Source organism: Dasypus novemcinctus, chromosome 2, assembly GCF_030445035.2.
Source record: "Dasypus novemcinctus isolate mDasNov1 chromosome 2, mDasNov1.1.hap2, whole genome shotgun sequence".
Taxonomy (NCBI): Eukaryota; Metazoa; Chordata; class Mammalia; order Cingulata; family Dasypodidae; genus Dasypus; species Dasypus novemcinctus.
The window spans coordinates 68,458,243-68,471,710 of record NC_080674.1 but is presented as its reverse complement, the minus strand read 5'-3'; the positions used below and the strand labels follow the sequence as shown (position 1 = coordinate 68,471,710).

The 13,468-nt window shown below is 39.4% G+C and overlaps 1 protein-coding gene across 4 annotated transcripts in view; it reads right to left on the bottom strand.

The window, feature by feature from the left end:
• The window catches only part of MAST4 (microtubule associated serine/threonine kinase family member 4), a 632,991-nt gene that overhangs the window by 387,181 nt on the left and 232,342 nt on the right, over positions 1–13,468 (bottom strand). The gene's annotated exons all lie outside the window — the stretch shown is intronic.

Here is a 13,468-nt window from a genome sequence, read left to right as displayed (position 1 = left end):
ATTCCATTGTGTATATGTGCCACATTTTGTTTATTCATTCATGTGTTGATGGTTGCTTTGGTTGTTTCCACCTTTTGCCTATTGGGAATAATGCTGATATGAATACTGGCACGTAAGTATCTATTCAAGTCCCTGTTTCCAGTTACTTTGGGTATAGGCTAAAGTGTGGGACTGCCAAGTCATATGATAATTCTGTGTTTAACTTTTTGAAGAATCACCAAACTCTCTTTAATAGCAGATGTGCCGTATCACTATTAACTTTTTTTCTGCCATAAATACTACACTTTTCAACATCAAGAAAGATGTGGAATTCAGAAGGAAAAGGAGAGAACAGGGAAGATGGGAACTGAAGGGAGTGTTAGGAGGTAGCCAAGCATGGTCAAGGGCAGAAGCTCCCTAAACCCACAACATGACTCCCCAGCACAACATGACTGAGCTCCAAGGGCACTGCAGGAGACCTGCCTTCAGAGAAACTAGAATCTTCTATCCCAGACTCTCAGCATTTCTTTCTACTCTTGGCTTTACATTCTTTCAATTCAAAGACTGCAAGCATTTCCATTTCTCCCTTCTGTGGACTGTGCTGGTAATGTTTCTTCTGACTAATCATTAAACACAGATTCTATGAGAGCAAAGATTTGACCACTACAAATGAAGCTTTACCACATTTGGCTTTGCAAGATTACCACCTCTCTGAGCAAATATTGGCAGGGTACCTCATGAGGATACACAATCCAAGTATAGTGTTTCCTGAGCCATGTGTCAAGTTTTTGTGTTAGAAATGGGATTTCCTCTGTTATACTGCACTTCTGTTCAAGTAGGATACATGCTTTTGGTCATAAGGGCATATCAAAATCCCTGAACCAATCAAAATAATTCAGCAGCAGAATATTAATTTTCAGTAGTACATCTTTTATTGATTGTTTCGCTGGCATGCTTTCTGTTCTGGTGTGGCTCAGCGGTCAGCTCCACGCCCACTGGCTTTATTGTAATGATGCTTATTGGTGATCTTCTAATGCGTAAAATTACACCATTATCCAACTAACTTGCTCCAGCGTTTTATTCTGTGGTTTGTTGTCCTCTGCCTCCTGACCCAAACATAGAAACATGGCTAAGAAGCATGTCATCAATTGCTTCATTTGTAAAATTAGGGCACTCCTGAAATCCTTTGTAAAATACTTTCAGATGCTTTTGCAATTTTGATAAATTGCAGCACAGGTACACAGTTACGGTATTGATTCCTAAAGTCACCAGATTCACTGTCATCCCTGTTATATTTGCAGCTATCTTTTTCATATCTTTTCTCCTTTCTGGGAAAAGTTTCCAAAAGCTTGGCAGGTAGCATTATTTAAAGAGTGTGCCATGACTTCATCATTTGAGAATAACAGGTCTTTGTATTTCCTATAATGTATCCATTTGCCTCCTTTACAAACTGCACTAAGACCCCACAGATGACCAAACCAAGATGTCTACCAGATTATACTTTCTCGACATGAATGACTAGGAAATACTTGACATAACAGATGTTAACCTAACCAGAATGCACTATGTCTTCTATCTAGAAATCAGCAATCCTCTGAGGCTTTCCTAGGCTCTGAAATCCATCAATTGATTTGGAGAAAAAAAAAACACAAGGAAAAGAAGATAAGGAGGGGTATGTGTTAGGGAACAAAGTATCTATTTTCCAACATTTCCTGGATCATTTTCCCAGTTAAAAGTTCTAAGGTGCTTAGATGAGTCAAGTATTTGTTTCTCATTCTGAAAGCAGATCCCTATAGCATGAATATACCCTGCCTTTTATTCTTCACTTCCACCCTAAAATGTTGCCATTTAAAAAAAAAAAAAGGAACACTAACGTAGAGTGATATATCTTCTTTACTAATTCTCAATTGATCAGGCTGTGTGCGGCTGTTAACTGTTTATTCTGTGCTCCAGCCAGGCTCAGATTCCTCAGTGGCAGAGCCAAGGGGCAGCAGAGCGTTCCTGACATCTCTCTCCAGCGTTGAGGCATCAACTGTGAGGAAGCCCAGGTGGCTGCAGAAAGAGGCCAGCACACACACGTCTGCCTAGCAGATTCTCTGGGCCTCCGCCCAGTCCCTCTGCATGCTTGGCCTTCCTGTATTACAAAAAGTCACTTCCTCAAAAGCCCCCAGTGATGTTTTTCCTGAAACTAGTGACAGACTTAAAAGGACAGAGAGAAGGGGCATGCAGTCGTTTTGTGAAGTGACAGTGGGAGCACCATAACTTCTGCTTGTTAAGGAAAGTCCTTTGGGGTACTCAGCAAAAATCTTGCCATCCCACTTTACTACATACTTCCTTTTCTCATATTTAGCCACATATTTGCATTAAAAACTTCGCAAATAGCCAACATCCTATCACCATCATTAAAGAGCTATGAGGTTGGAGAGAAAAGGAGCCAAAAGAACAGTAGAGCAGAGAGGACAGCATCCCTTCTGTAATTAATTGGCAGTGGACCTAGTACCAGAACGTCAACAGAAGACAGGCACCAGCTGCACCACTGCTGGTGACAAGTGATGTTTCCGTGATTCTCTCATTCATGCTTTTGGCAGAGATAAGCTACATACTTGCTCATTAAGCCCATTTCCCTTTGTTTCTAGGGACCCAGCTAGAATATATTCCCCAGCCTCCCTTAGAGTTGATGGGTCACCAGACCAAGTTCTAGAAGTAATGTGTGCCTCTCTTCCAGATCTGCCCATTAACCCCTGCCATGCAAACCCCCACCCCCTTCCTCCAATGCCATGTGGGTGTCAACACCTAGGGGACCCTGGAAGGAACTTGAAGATGGCAGGACTTCTGTCAGCCTGAGTCCCTGAGTAACTGCATAGAGCAGAGCACCCCTCTGATAACTGACTGTGTGTAAGGACAAAATAAACACCCATTGTGCTCAGCTAGTGAGAATTCTGAGTGTACCTGTGATGACAACCAACAATTCTTTAATACAGCATTATGTACTCCTGATAAAATAAATCATCCTGATTAAACATTACCTCATCAACAACTACAAATCATCTTACAACTAAAAATAATGGTGAACAAGCATTCTCAAACCAGACTTCCTGGAGGTCATAGTTACAGGGCTTTAAAACTGCTGTTTGAGAGTTCACCCCTGGGCGCTAGCCAGACACTGTATGTGATCGCCTGTCCATGTGATGAAATACTGAGCCACAATTAAAAAGAAGACAGCAGAGCTGGATATACTGGAATGAAAGATTTCTATATTAAATTAAAAAGCACAGTTCAGTGGAAAAATATTTCATTGTATATATTACAGAGTTATAAACATAATTTTTTTTTCCTGCCACAAGAAACAATTAGTAATGCTTACCTTTGGGGAGAGGGGCAAGAGGGTGGATTGAAGGTTTTACTCTTTGATACCTGTCTGTATTCTTGGAATTTTCTAATGTTTTACAGGTATTACTTTTTTATGAAAATATCAGCTAGGGAAGCAACATTGTGGGTCATTTAATTTTTTTTTCTTTTTCAGGCATCCCTGTTTTTAAAAAACGTAAGCAGCAGTAGCAGTGAATGAAGAAGCACGTAAGAAAGATGACTGAGCTTCTTATGGACACTCCTCACAATCAGGCAGCCCCCAGTGAGGACGAGAGGTTGTCTCTGACAGATTGCCAATCATGGCTGGACAGTTCTGAATTAGTTTTGGTACCACAGGTGGCCACAAGGCAAACTCAGAGCTCACCTATTTGTGCATACGAAAAGTAACATGTGGCAAGACCGTTTTCACCTAGTGGTTCCTGTAGAAAAGCCTCAAGAGCCAGCTCCATGTAAATTCTTTCCCTGATGAATTAATATGCTTTTCCCTAGAGTCCAAAGCTATTTGTCTAAATACCACATTAGATGTGTGGGTGGGGGTGGGGGGAGCTGTAGTTTCAGACTCTATGGAGAAAGACAGCCCAAAAGTAAAGTAAGGGGAGCATTTGCTGGCACAGAAGCAAGTATTGGAGGGTGTGTGCTTAGGAACAATCTTTCCTAATCGAGGGAGAAATTCTGATTTAAATTTTTTTAAATGTCCTTCAGAAAAGAAATACGTCTTCTGCTTATACGTTCCCCAGTAAAGTGCAAAGACGCAGCTTACAATTCAGAGCCGAGTTCATCTCTTCGCATGGGTTTAATTTCCACAGCCGTGGAGAAAAGGCTGACCGGAGGCGCAGGCAGCTCTGCTGGCACAATGCAGGCGCCGGCTGAGCTGACGGCTATTTTGTTTAAATCGACAGAGCACAATTCCTCGACAATGCAGAAGTTAGAGCAGGGAGAACGAGTGTCTAAATATTCTGAGATAAATCGTTTATGCTACAGTATCAGGCACTGCTAAATGTAGGGCAAGGAGAGTCCTGTTTACACAAATCAGGTCTCCAGAGCTCCTGCTGCTGATCTAGGAACAGAGGACACAAAAAGACACCACCCCTGCTGGGCGCCCAGGAGTCCACAGGCTCATGGGGAACAGACAGATTTCAAAACTACACCTAGCAGAGCATTCCACTCTTATTTATATACTCACGCACACCTATTTAGGCTGAACACTCTTCTATACTTGATTTCATCTCTGCATATTAGCCATCCTTGGAGTGTTCTGGACCAGAAACAACAGTCTATTTGATTTAGGCTGTCATTTGGCAGCAGCGTTAAACTGAGTCACTCAAAGACCAAAACTGTTCTACAAACCAGACCGTCTGCCCAGTATTGTACATTAACTGTGAGAAGAGACCCTACCAGTTAGTGTTTAAGTTCCAGAGCTGTTCAATACTACCTACAGCTCTCATGAGCATACCTTAAAAATAAAAAATATAAAAATACTAAAAAACCTCAGCCACATTTTAAAGCAATATTCTTCACAACAGAATTCCACTGGACCTAGAGTGACTAGATAATGAGATTTATGCCGACTTGGCAAAGTAAAAACTGTGACAGGAAACACAGGTAAAGGACTTCCTGGATACGATGGCCTGCGGAGTCTAACAAGAAAGGGAAAGGGAGGCTGTGCTCTGTAAAGAACGAACCTGCTGGAGACACACCAAACATCTCCTTGGGGCGACAGTCAACTGGTCTTTTCTAGTCTAGCCTCCAGGCATAGAGCGGTAGATGCTGCCATCTAGAGCTATCCAGGGATATCGGCTTTGATACCAGGCAGCCAACACAGACCGGCTGGCGGAGGTGGGCGTGTAGGACTTCACACCCCGGGGAAGCAGCTGCCTGCCGGGCACAGTCTTTCAAGATCCAGGTCCCTAGCTCGTCTGAAAAGAGGAAAGGTGAGGAAATGCCCAGCTTGAGTGCCTTCAACCGCACAATTCCTGTGAGCATAAACGTGTAAACGCCTCTGTAGGGAGAAAGTGGGGCATGAGGGAATAGAAGGAAGAGAGCAAAAGATTTTTAAAAACAAAAGATCAGTGCACAGTGAGCATCTGAGGGTGGGGAAGCCCCTGGAACCCCACTCCCAGGCTTACCAACTACAGAAAATGAAAATGGAGTCAGAGACAAAGACAAAGGGAGAAATTAAGATCAGACAGGTAAGAAAACCAAGGAGAGTGGCATCTTCGGAAAATAAGAGATATAAGCAATGAAAATTTCATATTTGCTCTTATAAGTTATTGTAAGAAGCACGAAAAGAAAACGTATGTTTAGAAAAAACATGTTCATAATAGTTGTACATTATTCATGCATTTTATTCCTACCATTTAAGAAAAATTTTAAAGTTCCTATGAGAATTTATCTTGGTAATAGAAAATAAACTTTTTTCCAAGTTATTTGGACACAGAAATGATCGAATCCTCAATTTCTCAACTGACCAACTAGACCTAAGATCCCTGAGGTAGGGAGCTCAATAAAGCTCTATCTGATCAAAGGGGTGATTTTATTTGCCTTGATATTGGATTCCCAGTCTTTTCCTCTTAATGAAGAGCTTTCAGCACTGACAGGACTCAGATCATGACAATTCAGAGACAAGCTGGTGCCACCCTTTAGCCTTGTGGGACAGGTTATAAGCTTATGCCATTAGTGAAAACTGTTGCCACCAGCAACTTCAGCTGCATCTAGTTAATTGCGTATCAAATACAGATTTGTTTAAAAAATGCCAGACAGGTGGGGACCATTCAATCCTGCTCAAGCCTCTCCCTGTCCTGACAGGCCAAGGAATTCAAGAGTTGTCAGATTTGATGGATGAGGAGAATTACTCCTTGTGTGCTGTCAGCTCCCATCCCCGTTTGAACGCATCCTTCCTATCAGTACAAGAGGCAAAGGATGTTCTGAATAATTCAGAATAAAGACAGTTTAAGAAAACAGCTGGCACACAGCAAAACGGTTTGGTTGTTAACTTTTCACTTCTCCTTGTGTTGGCTCTTGTAACACTGCCAGGTTTTAAATTTCATGGTGAAACAAAATGGCAAGAGAAAGGTTTTACAGCATGCGAGCAAGCATGGCAACTGGTGGCATTGACGATTTTAAAACTACAGAGCTATAAGGAAGCTTGGCCATTTTCTTTAAAAAATCAAAGCAATTCCCCACATGTGGAGAAAGCAATGGATCTCACAGTTTAGCTCTTGTCTCTGAAAATATTTCCAGCCTTGGGAGAACTGCTACCACCAAGTTCCAGTTTTGAAGGGTGAGGGCTACAGCAATCAGTGAGAACTATTCACAAAGTAGCCTAGGTGAATGGTGCCCCAAAGCTGGACGGTACTCCATGGTACTCCATGGTAGTGAACATGGCAATCTCCGAAAAAAGAAAACCTTTCCTTCCCCACTGACAACTTGAAAGAATAATGATTTTATGAAAACTGCTGATGTAGAACATTGTCATAAGGGATGACTTTTTTCTCCCTGGTTTTCAAAGAAAATGAGAAGGTTATTGCCAGAGATAGAAAAATGTTAAAATGAGAGGAGGACTTTTAAAAGTAACAGAAAATAAATTTAACTATGAAAGTTACGAGGCTCCCATACCATCCCCACTAGATGTTAAATATTCTATAAAACTCCATTAATTAGAATATGTGATATAAATAAAGACAAAGACAATCCAATCAAAGGAACAGAAGTGCATTAAGAAATAGATCTATAATACATTTGGGACTTTAGTATATGTTGAATGTGGTATTATGAATCAATGAGAAAAGATAAATTGTTCAGTAATAGTGCTGGAATAATTGCCTAGCCACTTGGAGAAAAATAAACTAAACTGCTCTTTTACTACTTACACAAAAAATAATTTCCAGATAAAGATTTGAAAAATTAAATGATGAAAATATGAGAAAACATTATTAGAATCTAAGAAAGGAAAAATACCACCTAAGCATGACATGAAACTCAGAAGGCATTCAAGAGCAATAAAATAGACAAGCTCTGGCAAAATTAATCAAGAAAAAAGAAGATACAATTAAACAATACAAAGAACAGGAAAGGAGTAAAAGCTACAGCTGTCACACAGAATAAACAGATAAAAAACATTGAGTAACCTTAAACAGAAATTTCAAATTTAGGCTAAATAAATAAATTCACACAAAATTACAAAATGTCAAAGGCAAGAAGAAAATTTTTTTAAAAACCTGTATATTAGTCTTTTAACCATTTTTTTAAACTTGGATCAGTCAAAAGTCCCTCCATAAAGAAATTATCAAGTCCAAATGCTTTACATACCACATTAAAATATCCAAGAAAGCGATCAATCCATTCTTCCACAAACAGTTCCACAGATAAGATAAAGAGGGAATTTTCCCTCTTAGTAGATAAAAATATTGTTTAACAAATATTTCCTCCCACTTTCCAACTCCACTGAAGGAGTATTGTTTTCTATCCTACTGATGTCAGATATGACCATGCGGCTTGCTTTAGCCATAGGCAGGAATGATACTGTGTCAATTCCAAACCTAGTCTTTAAGAAGGACTGGTGTTTCTACTGACCCTTCTAGGAGTTTCCAACTTTCAGCATAAGAACATATTGCAGGTGTTTCCTTTTCAACCTCTGTTCCAGGGTAAGACATGTGGAGCAGACATAAATCTGACCTACAGGCTGGATGTAAGCTGAGCCCACTTACAGGTCCACAGCCCAAAGCAATATTACTCCAGCCAACCCACAGAAACATGACTAGAAACAAATGCTTATTGATGTATGCCACTGAAAAATTATGGTTTATTATGCAGCAGTATTACAGCAATAGTGACTGATGCATTCCTAAAGCATTTGGTTCTGCCAATATATCCTTGATATTAAAACCAGACAAAAGAGTTCAAGAAAGGAAAATGACACACTAATGCTGCTTAAAAACATAGGTGATGAAATCCTTAACAAAATAGCAGTAAACTAAATGCAGCAATGTATTTTTAAAGTTCTTTCTCATAACAATTTCATATTTTTCAGAAACGTAAGATTAATGATCATCAATTAAGCATTTGATATTTGATTAAAGAAAGGAAAAAAAAGGACCTCAGCAAAGAAAGAAAGAGACTTTCCTTCACCTGATAGGGAACTTCAAAAAACAGAACCCATAGCAATCATCATACTTAGTAGTGAAATGCTGGAAATATTCCCTTTTTTATTAAGAATAAGAAGAGGGAAGCAGATGTGGCTCAAGTGATAAGGCCTCTGCCTACCATATGGGAGGACCTGGGTTTGATCTCCTGGTGAAAAAGAAGAAGAAGAGAAAGCATGCCTGCAGGCGAGCCAGTGCCTGCATGGGTGACCATGCAGCGAGCCAGTGCCCATGCCGTGATCCGAGTGTCCGTGCAAGTGAGTTATGCAGCAAGATGACGATGCAATAAAAGAGAGACGAAGGGGAGAATCAAGGTGAATTGCAGCAGAGACCAGGAACTGAGGTGGTGCAATTGACAGGGAACCTATCTCCACATCAGAGGTCCCCAGGATCAAATTCTTGTGACTCCTAGAGGAGAAAGAGGAGAAGGCAAAAAAAAAAAGAGATAGATATAAAAGATTACACAGCAAACAGACAGACAGCAAAAACAGCAGGACAGGGGAGGGGGAGGATAAGGAAAAAACAAATTAAAAAAAAATAATAATAAGACCAGGATCTGTGGTATCACCACTTCCATTCAACATAATCTTCGAAGTCCTAGTTAATGAAGTAAGATAAGAAAAAAGAAATAAGAGCTATAAAGATTGGAGAAGGAAGAAACAAAGCTGTTATTATTTGCAGATCATCAATGTTTATACTGTCTACAAAAAAAAAAAACTTGCAAATCTGCAGATAAGTAACAATCAGTAAGAGTTAGCAAGTTTGAGTAATTAAAAGATTAATAAACAAAAGCCAAGTGAATTTCCATATACCAGCAAACAAAATTAGAAATGCTTATTTTCACAGGATGCTATCTAAGGTTCCTAAGAATTAATCTAACAAAAGCTGTACAAACTTTTTATGAAGAAAACAATAAAATCTTATTGAAAAACACTGAAGAAGTCCTAAATAAATGGAGTAATATACACATGTTCTAAGATATAAAAGTCAACACCATAAAAATGTCAATTTTCCACATTGTTCTACAGATTTAATGAAATTCTAATCAAAATCTCAATTAGTTTGCAGAACCTCACAAGTGAACTTATATGGGAGTCAGTGTGCCAAAAATAGTCAACACTCTCGAAAAACAATAATGATATAGGGGAACTTTCTTGACCAGATATTAAAACTTGTTGTAAAGTTACAGTAATTAAGGCAGTGTCTTATTGGCACAGAGATAGACAAGTTGGCCAATTACCAGATAGAGAACCCAGAAACAGAATCACATATATAAAGACACACACAAAGAACACCTAATACCTACTAGTTTGCTCTGATATATGTTATTTCCCTTAATTGTTATGACAATGCTGTCAGGATTAATCATTCCCATTTTATTAAAGAAGACACCCAGGGCTCAAGGAGATTAAGTGATAATAGCCCATAATTACATAGCCAAGAAAAGTCAGAACTAGAATTCAGTCCTAAGTTTTCTAACTCCAAACATTTGTGTCTTATTTGTCATCTGCTACATTTTGAAGAACAATTAAAAAAAAAAAAAATCAAGAGAAAGGCCTGTGTGTTACAGATGACAGCAGACTCAAACACAGAATAACAATTTCAGGAGAGAAATAGGCAAAGTACAGTAACAGCCAGCAGAATTAAGCAGTCATCTTTGTAACAGGAGTTATAAAGAAATGTCCTTCCCTGCTAAGCACATAACTCTTGAGCCAGACCATGAGGCCACTTAATTGAGGAAGGTATATTGCAAGTCCTAGAGAATTAAGGTCATGGCACTTTCAGTGTTGGGCTGATTTATATAGGTCACTATTGGAAGAAGGGGGGAAAAATGCACTCATATTACAAGAGGGACGCTCACATTCAAACTCCGAATAAGAAAAAAAAAATTCTCACAACTCTAAAAAGCTAAAGACCAAACTCTGTCTTCAGATATACCCCGAAAAACATCAGGCAGAGGCATATTTAACACTCTACATATGCAAGAAGTGGTGAGGATTTAAAGTCAATGGTAGAAGTGGTATTTTTTAAAGAACTATAACAGAGGGTAAATTAAGAACACCATGGCCCATAAAGTTTGTTTCCAAAGAGTAATAATTCTCTGGTCGGGCTCTCAAATACTTAGTTTAGTTATGCGAAATTCCTATTAAAATATTTTATGTTCTCAACTCACTTAATAGCTTGATTTTTCTAGTAGTTTGTTTATGCCCAGCTTCTATGAATACAGAGAGACTCACGCTTTAAATAAAAACGAAATACAAGAAAAATGGCATTTTAAAGAATGGAAATCAAATTAAAATCTAAATTGCAAATCATCTAACATGTATAAGAGAGCTAAATTAGAACTCCAAGAAATGCTGAAAGGGAATATATTTTTAAGGGTCATAAACCAAACGATGATATTAATTGCATTAAGAAGGCTTATTTAAATGAAAAGCCCAAAACTAAGGATTTCATAAGCAATGTTGCTAATTTAGATGCCTAACATGGTAACATTTGTTTCTGTCTTTTACATAGCTAACCAATTAGAGTATATTTCTAAAGAACCAATTTTATTTGTTGGCAATTATTTGCTATCTTGGCTATAATTCTGCTGCTTTTCAAGCAACAAATTAAAGTCTTACATCTGGAGAAGAAAACACAAAAAGTGATGGTATGACGTTTGAGTACATGCAATTACTGGTATGTTACATTTTAATTAACATAATTAGCTTTGAAACAGTTCTCACAATAACTGTCAACATTTGTGTCAATTTAGTGGCAGTTAATGACATGTGTAGAAAAGATCTGCTTTTGTTTCCACTTTCTTTAAAAAAATAAAATAAAAAATAAACCTTTCAGAGAAGAATAGCTGAAAGGCAGTCCTGATGAATATGTAAAACTCTTTTCAATCAATAAAGTTCTACTCTGCAGGTTAAAAGGTAGGCCTTGTGCCTATTCTAGGGATCTAAAAATTGTGTGTATGGGGGTATACAATATAGTCAACTGGGGTTTAGAACCTCAGCGTATTAGTCAGTCAAAGGGGTGCTGAGACAAAGTACCAGAAATCTGTTGGCTTTTATAAAGGGTATTTGTGGTAGAAGCTTATAGTCCCAAGGCTCTAGAGTCTTTCGCCACGTGTTGAAGTAAGATGGTGAGCCATGTCTGCTAGGGTTTAGAGGCATGAAAAGGAGGAAGTTGGGTTTTCTTTTTTCTGACTGCCTTTTTGTTTTTTCTTTTTCTTTTTCTTTTTTTTTAAAGATTTATTTATTTATTTCCCCCCCTCCCCCGGTTGTCTGTTCTGTGTGTCTCTTTGCTGCGTCTTGTGTCTTTGTCCGCTTCTGTTGTCGTCAGCGGCACAGGAAGTGTGGGTGGCGCCATTCCTGGGCAGGCTGCACTTTCTTTCGCGCTGGGCGGCTTTCCTCACGGGCACACTCCTTGCGCGTGGGGCTCCCTTACGCGGGGGCACCCCTGTGTGGCAGGGCACTCCTTGCGCGCATCAGCACTGCGCATGGGCCAGCTCCACACGGGTCAAGGAGGCCCGGGGTGTGAACCGTGGACCTCCCATGTGGTAGATGGACGCCCTAACCACTGGGCCAAGTCCGTTTCCCTTGTTTTTTATTTTTCAATGGAATTAGCCCTTCAAGTTTACTTCATGTTGATAATGATGCATTATCCTTTCACCTTACCTACAGTTTCACACATGCTTCATGTAAATGATCCTGCAAAAGAGAGAGTGGGCTTATAGCTATATGAAAATAATCATACCAGAAGTTCATCTTTACAAGGTCAGCTTCATCAGTTCTTTAAATCATAACTTGAGAAGTACATTTAATAAAAATTAAATCCCCTGATTTAATAAATGAATACTCCCCTTTACTCCTCTTCTACAAAATGGCAATGAGAGTAACACTTAACTGTGCTCGTTCTATGTGCTTCAAGTGCCTTACATTCCTGAGGTTGCTTGATTCCACCAACCACCGAGTAAGATAGGTAAAATGAATATTCCCATTTTACTGAGGCAAAGGAAGACTACATTCCTAGGTCAATGTCATGCATCTAGAAAGTGATAAAGTCAGAATTCCGCCCAGGCAATCTGGCTCTGGAGCCCATGCACTTAAACATTACTTTAAACTGCCTACAATAATTAAGTTCTAAATCAAGTGCTGGTAAAAATGAACTCAATTTAGATAAGGGTCAATGCAGAGCACAATCTCCCTAAGTAGGGAAGAAGTCAGTGACCCAAGGCCTATTTCATCTGTAAATTTTTCCAATTCCAGGATTCATTTTAAAAAGCATGGATCTCAAAGGTTAATTAAAACGTAGAGGTGCAATGGGCACAACCTAATATAAGTCCATGACATTTCATCTAGTGTCATTTCTGAGTCCCCATCCAATGACATATTCTAGACTCACATCTTCATCAGCTAAAGCCCATTTCCCTGGGCTCTTCAAGTAATCACCTCTTTGGCAGTAAAGATGGAAGAGAGGAAAGGCAAGCAAAGAGACCCTTAAAGTCCTACATGATAAATGCTTTGGTTCAGATATGCACAACTCAGAGGGAGATCATGAAATCCAGGTTGGGGTGGGGTTGGGGAAAGAGGGAAGGGAAGGCTTCCTATAAGAGGCAGTGCATAAGCCGATTTTCAAGTACAGAAAGGGGTAGGCAACGAAAGAGGAGTTGGGTAAGAGGCATTTTCTTTCCTGAGCAAGGAAGGACAGAGGAAGAGGAGCCTGATGCCCTTGGGGAATGAAAAGTGGTTCACTGGCGCAGAGGTTGCTTCAAACTTTAGAAGCACTTAAAGACAACAAATCCTCTACCCCCATAGGTGAATCTGTTAAGAGGACGGATGTTTTTCAAAAAATGGGGGGAAAAGGAGAAGGCCCTGGAGTTTAATTAATGACTTTTTAATTGATAAGACTCTACTTTAATTTACATATTCTTGAAATGCATCTAAGACTAGGTGATTAAATCCCTTTAGTATGACAAGAGATGGTGA